The sequence below is a fragment of the Canis lupus genome, chromosome 20 (genome assembly GCF_011100685.1).
Source record: "Canis lupus familiaris isolate Mischka breed German Shepherd chromosome 20, alternate assembly UU_Cfam_GSD_1.0, whole genome shotgun sequence".
Lineage (NCBI taxonomy): Eukaryota > Metazoa > Chordata > Mammalia > Carnivora > Canidae > Canis > Canis lupus.
This window is the reverse complement of record NC_049241.1, coordinates 16,712,311-16,719,051: the sequence shown is the minus strand read 5'-3', so window position 1 is coordinate 16,719,051 and position 6,741 is coordinate 16,712,311.

Below are 6,741 nucleotides of genomic sequence, written 5' to 3'. Positions count from 1 at the left end.
TTACTACTGTGTGGTGTATTGTGCAATTTTGATTTTATTAATTGTCAGATCAAACATTATGTCAAATGGGAGAAATGTCATTAATAGGGGTACAGATTAAATTGTGGGAAACTAATGATGGCAGCAACTTCCTTCTTATTCTTTCTGTGGAAAGATGTACTTTATTTCTTCTCTTCTTGAATTTGAGTTGGCCTTGTGGCTTTGTAACCAGTATAATATAGTAGAAGTGACACTGTGCCAGTTCTGAAAGGACTTGCTTGGAATGCTTGCTCTAAGGTGATTCAATTTAAGAAGTAAATACCTTAAAGTCACCAAGCTATGAGGAAGGCCAATCTAGCTGTTTTTATATAGTGCTTAAACATTATGCATTTTAAATTGAGTAGGCTATTCATTCAGATGCTACCTTAAAAAAAGAACAAATTAACATTTCTTTTCATTAATTTTTACAGCAAACATTTATCGAGTGTGTTTAAGGACACAGAGATCAAAGATTGTATATCTGCCTAGAAGAAATCCCTGTTATGATTACAATCTGGGAGACAGAAGTAAGCACACAAAAGTAATAAGATATTGTAGGTAATATAACAGAAAAATATATACTGTGTAAGTTGGAGCACTAAGAAAGAAATACTAACTCTATCCAGAGTCATGGTATCTAGCATACTCTTTGAATATTATTATTATTATTATTATTATTATTATGTGTATTATTAATAGTAAAACCAACTCCCATATAACGAGTACAATTCCAATGCCAGATATGTCAGTGATATACTCTAGTGCTTCTATGTGAGAAAGGAACAATGAGCTATGAACAATATACTTCTAAAAATTTTCATCACAAACTAATTATCTCAAAGTGGTATGACGCTTAAATAGTTCAATTTCTCAGGGAAAGGAAATGACTAGGTTATAAAATGGGATATCTCTTCAAAAAGCAAACTGATTGATGATAGCTTCCTAGAGTGTTATATAGGAAGACAGAAATATTTGTTTCATCCTTGACCTCTGGATGATAATATCAGAAAGGACAACATTGTCTTCCAACAGAAAACCCTATTATTCTTCTTACTGATAGAAATGTGTATTGAATGAACCTGTCTCATTAAGGCAGTTGTTATAATAACATACAACACATGCTAACAAATGTTTCTGAATAGGTTATCTTTTCTGAATAGCCTTACTGAAGGGGATAATTTGTAAAATCAGTTTAATTGTTTGTATGAAGATGAGAGTACTGGAAATATAATGTTTAAAATACTTGAAAATAATTTGAAACGTTTTGAAATTTCACTTCAAATTTGCTTTTCTTTACTTTCTTATAGATAATACAAATATAAATCTTTATTTAGCCTAGCACTTTGGGAAATTATTTCAAAGGTGGAATAAAATATCTGGGTTCAGTTTGTCTTTCTTACGGTTGTTTTTTTCATAGGGTTGAGTTCCAAATCCACCACTTTCGAGGAATGTGATCCCATGCCAGTCATTTGCCTTTCTCACATGCATTTCATGCAGTTCAAAGGATAAAATACATGCTTGTGGTTTTCAAAGTCATTTTGGCAGACACTCATTCTTTAAATCACTGCTTACTTAGAAGCCAGATATGTAAAGCAGGTAAGTTTAGGGTTACTTGGAGGAGCTCTAATCAGTACAGTTTTGTATTTCAATGTATAATCAGCTTTGTAACAATATAAAAATTGTTTTCTTGGTACATACCAAAGAAGAAACTTTGAGTTTGGTTATACTTGTTTTTCATCTTTTCTTCCCACAGTATTGGCTAACTTCACTTCTTGCATATAGAAGGAATTTCAAAATTCTCTATTAAATAGATGTCTATTTAAAATTTTTAATTAAAAACCATCCCATTGAAAGGAGAAATAAGTGGATGTAGGATAAAATGAATGAATGAACATGAAGCACATCAGTTGTAGATGTTAGACAAAGGAAGAGTCTCATTGCCAAGTAGGTTTGATACTCAGTGATTAGGAAGTCAAATAGACTTCTTTATTGCAGGACTTCTCAGAGTGTTGAATATTGATGTACATTGTGCCACTTTGGTCAAGGAATTGTATTCTCTAAAGTTAAGCAGCAAACCAATGAACTTTGGGAGAGACGGAAGTGTGTTCTATTCCCCATTTTATCTTCAGTGTCTCCTATAATATCTGACACTTAATATGTAAGTTGATTAAATAAATAAAATAAATAAATAAATAAATAAAAATCTTAAAAAATAAATAAACAAATAAATTGAAATAATATCTGAGTTTTTGACTGAAGTGCATAACCCCTTTTCTCTGGTACTATTTCTGTTATATAAGAGACTTTAAAAAAAGACAAAATCAAAGCAAGCATGAGACAAATAAATAAAAGCCTGAGGCTGTAGCCAATTGAATTTCTGAAAAATTTGATCCAAACTTTCTTTATAGTCTAAGTTATTGAGAAGAATTGCATGCTCAAGTGAGCAAGTTGTGTCCCCTATATAGGAAGAAAAATATGTTTCACTGTTAGTGTCTCATTTTAACTGTTTTATTATTTCTTATTGCAAGTGGGCTTCATTCTGGAAAGGATATCACATTCAATATTCATTTATTTCATTTATTACATATTCCACGTAGATTACATTTTTTCTTTATAAGTTCATTGCAAGTAAATGTAGGACAAATTCTGTTTACTATTATTGACACTTATGTACCAGGTGCTATTTTAAATATAGTATTTATCATAATATCTAATTTTATTTAATCCTCCCAATATTGTATGAGGTAGATATTACTGTCTTTATTTTCGTGATGAGAGTGAAATTTGAAGATCAGAAACATTAAGGAATTTTTTCCAAAGACGCATAGCTAGAGATTATAGAGTTGAAATGTGGACTTAGTTTTATCCTGGCACAAAATCACACACCCTAAAATAAGAAATAATTAGAAATTTGAAATACAAATATCAAAATTCCTCTCCCCTCCTGGCTTCATCAGGACTTCATTACTCTGAGACATCACTGGAAAGAAGAAATGCCTTTTATATTAAAACCCCTGACCTCATCATGAATTTGTACACTATTCCAGTTTTACTTCCAAAGTGATGGATGAGTTCAAACAGACAGAAAGTGAAGGATTGGAATATTAATATATGAGGTCTCAAACGATTTTCTCCCTCTTACGACAGTATTGAATGAGCTTAAACTAATGTTAGCATCAAGATCTTCAAAATATCATTCATTGTGGAGAAAAGGGAATCAATACTAACATTAGGATCTTCCCTCTTACTTAAAGCTTTAATTCCCTTCTGTGTACAACTTACAGAGCTCAAATAGCTAACAAATTTTATTTAATAACATTGTCTATGAATTTTACATATTCATCTTCTATTGTTCCATCAGTGACTACACTCATGTCTCCATTCATTCACCAAATATTTATTTTTTTTCACCAAATATTTATTGAGGACCTATCATGTGCTTACACTTTTGTAGACTCTGGGATGCATCAGTGAACACAAAAAACAAAAATCCATGACCTAATGGAGCTCAAGTGTTGGTGGATTACAGACACACCATAAATAAAATGAATCTGTTAATTTTATAGCACATGAAAATATTGTAAGTACTATGGAGGAAAATAACTCAGAGAAAGCAGATAAGGAATTTTTGAGAATAGAGATGAATTTTACATTGAGTATTCAGATGAGAACTTGCTAGAAGGCTGACACTTGAACAAATGCATGAAAGAAGAGAAGAAATGAGCCAGTTGGATATCTGAAGGAAGAACATTCCAGGTGGCGGGAACAGCAAGGTACCAAGTAGGTTAAAAGCATATCAGTGAGGAAAAGAGTACTAGAGAGTTGGAAAAGCCATCATAATTGCACTACAAAAGTCATGACAGACACAATGTGTGAGGGATGGCGCTCCATCTCACCCTGAACTTGGCCGGACTTCTGTCTTCTTCGATCAATGCAATTTGGTGGGAATGATGCTGTGTCACTTCTGAAACTAAGTCACAAAAGTTATGCAACTTCCACCATTCTCTTGGGAACTACATGGTAGAGAAAGCCAACTGCCATGTAAGAAATCTGACTAACCCGAGGTCGCTGTATTAGAAAAGCCACTTGGAAAGATCTAATAAGTAAGAGAAACTTCTAATGAGCCTCAGCTGTTCCAGTCTCCAGGTATTTTTGTTAGCTCAGCTCAGGCATCAGATCTGTGAATGAGGAAGACTTCAAGGTGACATGAGTTCCAACCTCATCTGGCTGCATCATATGGGAATTCCCAAGACAAAACAACCTGTTTCCCATGATGTTGAGAAGCAGTAATAAATGATTATTGTTTTTTAAGTCTCACTGTTTGGGAATTATTTGTTACATATAATTGAAATGAGTAGCCTTTTAAGTATTTTGAGCAAAAGATGATACAACATTATTTGTGTTTTAACAGGATGTCTCTGGCTCTGTGAGGGGCAAGAGGGAATCAAGGGGATTGCTTTAATTTTCAAGGCAAAAGATGTTAGTGGCTTAGATCAGAATGGTAGTGTCAAGGGTTTTGAGAAGCCAAGTAATTTGAAGGTATTGGCAAAAAAAAAAAAAAAGCTTTACCTCATAGACTGGTTGTAGGGTATAGGTTGTAGGGTATAAGATATAAGATAAATGATTCTGTAAAAGTGTCTCCAAGATTTTTGAGCATCTGACACAGGTAGCTCTTATTTACTGACTTGTTGGAAGAATTTGGGATTGGCTGATTTCAAGGTGAAAAATCACGACCTGAGTTTGGGATTTGTTAAGTTTTACATGTCTGTTCAACATCAAAGAGGAGAAAACAAGGAGATAGATGCATGTATGAACCTAGCATTCCTAGAAGAGGTCCTATCTGGAGATATAAATGTGAGAGTTGCCAGTGTATAGAAAACATTGAGCCAGGAAACTTGATGAAAGCACAGAGGAAGAAAAGGATGACCCTGAGCTTAGCCACTTCAATTTTAAGAAGGCAGCAAAATGATTTGGGGCCAGCAAGGGTGTTCAAGAGAAAAGCGCCAAAGAGGTCAAAGAAAAACTAAGAGAGAATGATGGTCACAGAAGCCAAGTAGAAATAGTAATGGTGCATGAACCAAGACTGGCAATCATTATGAGACGAATACCCAGAAAACTGTGAAGATTTAAAATTGATTTTGTCTGCATTCAAGAATGGTAACAGACAATACTGGCATCTTGAGTCCATTCTATGTGCAGATGCTAGTCAAACTGTAGCAAACATTCTTTTTTTTTTTGTTTTGTTTTTGCAAACATTCTCAATTATAAGTGCAATTTCAGAAATTGGTGGGGGCTTGGCAAGAACTTGGAACATTTTGCTAAGAATGATATTAAAATATAATAAATAAGACGAAGGTTAGGAAAGGATATTTTGGGCTGTCCTCTGTTGGTTGAGTGTTGGGGGCTTCCACTACCATAATATCTATTCTGTGTTAAGTACGGACTTTTCTGGAGGACACTGAGGCTATATCAACTTTTACTGTTCGTTCTGACAACTTGGATGATCATTAGGGATACCATATTTATTTCACATGCTACATGTGGTCACATATTTCACTATATAAACTGCAGATAGAAAATAATCTGACCATCCTATAAAGTGGTCTTTATAAGAGGAACAATAAACTTCACTTTGCCTGTTTTTCTCTACTATATTTCCTCATGTGTTTGTTTTAATCAACACGGGTTGTCACAGTCTTGTTATATTGCCCCTTAATGATGTTGGTGTTAAATATAATGTAAAACCTGAAAAAATAATGCGCAGTAATACACACTTAACAACTGACTTGAAAGATGCTCCCCAAGGATTGTAGTTGCTATTAAGTGTTCTCTTTTCAAATGAACAGCTAATTAATATTCCTCATGGTTAGAATGTAAAACTTGCTTCATTAAGAAGAGACTTTAGGAATTAAAATAATCCTTTTCCCTTCCAATGTATAGAAGATAAATGTAAAATTTACATTCCATGTGTTACTCATTATTAAGGATTGATATTGTACACAACAGGTGAAGCCAATTATCTAAGAGCAGTTTTAGGTTCACAGCAAATTGAGATGAAGATACAGACATTTATTTTATAGCTCCTGACCTCATGTATGTATTACCTCCTCTGTTGTCAATATCCCCTACCCGGTGGTACATTTGTTAGAATTAATGAACCTATACCAACACACCATGATCACCTACAGACCATGGCTTACCTTAAGGCTCACTCTTGGAATTCTGCATTCTCTGCATATGGACAAACGTACAATGACATGTATCCACCATTATAGTATTTATTATACATATTTTCACTGCCCTAAAATCCTCTGTGCTCTACCTATTCATGTCCTTCATAGTTGAAGGATAATTTTTCAAGGTTAAGAATCCTAGGTTAGTGGGTTTTAAATATTCCACTTAACTCTCTTCCTGCTTGCATAGTTTCTGAGGAGAAGTTAGATGTTATTCCTATTTTTGGTCCTGTTTAGGTAAGGTGCCCTCCCCACCACCCTCTGCCTTCTTTCTTTTCTTTAACTTTATTTTTTGCTTTTTGACTAGGTGTAGATGTTTATCATTTATCCTGCTTGGTGTTCCTGAGCTTCCTGGACCTGGGGTTTGGTATGTGACATTAATTTGGGGAGATTTTTATGTATTACATTAAACACTTCTTTTGTTGCTTCCTGTCTTTTTTTAAAAAAGATTTTATTTATTTATTCATGAGAGAGAGAGAGAGAGAGAGGC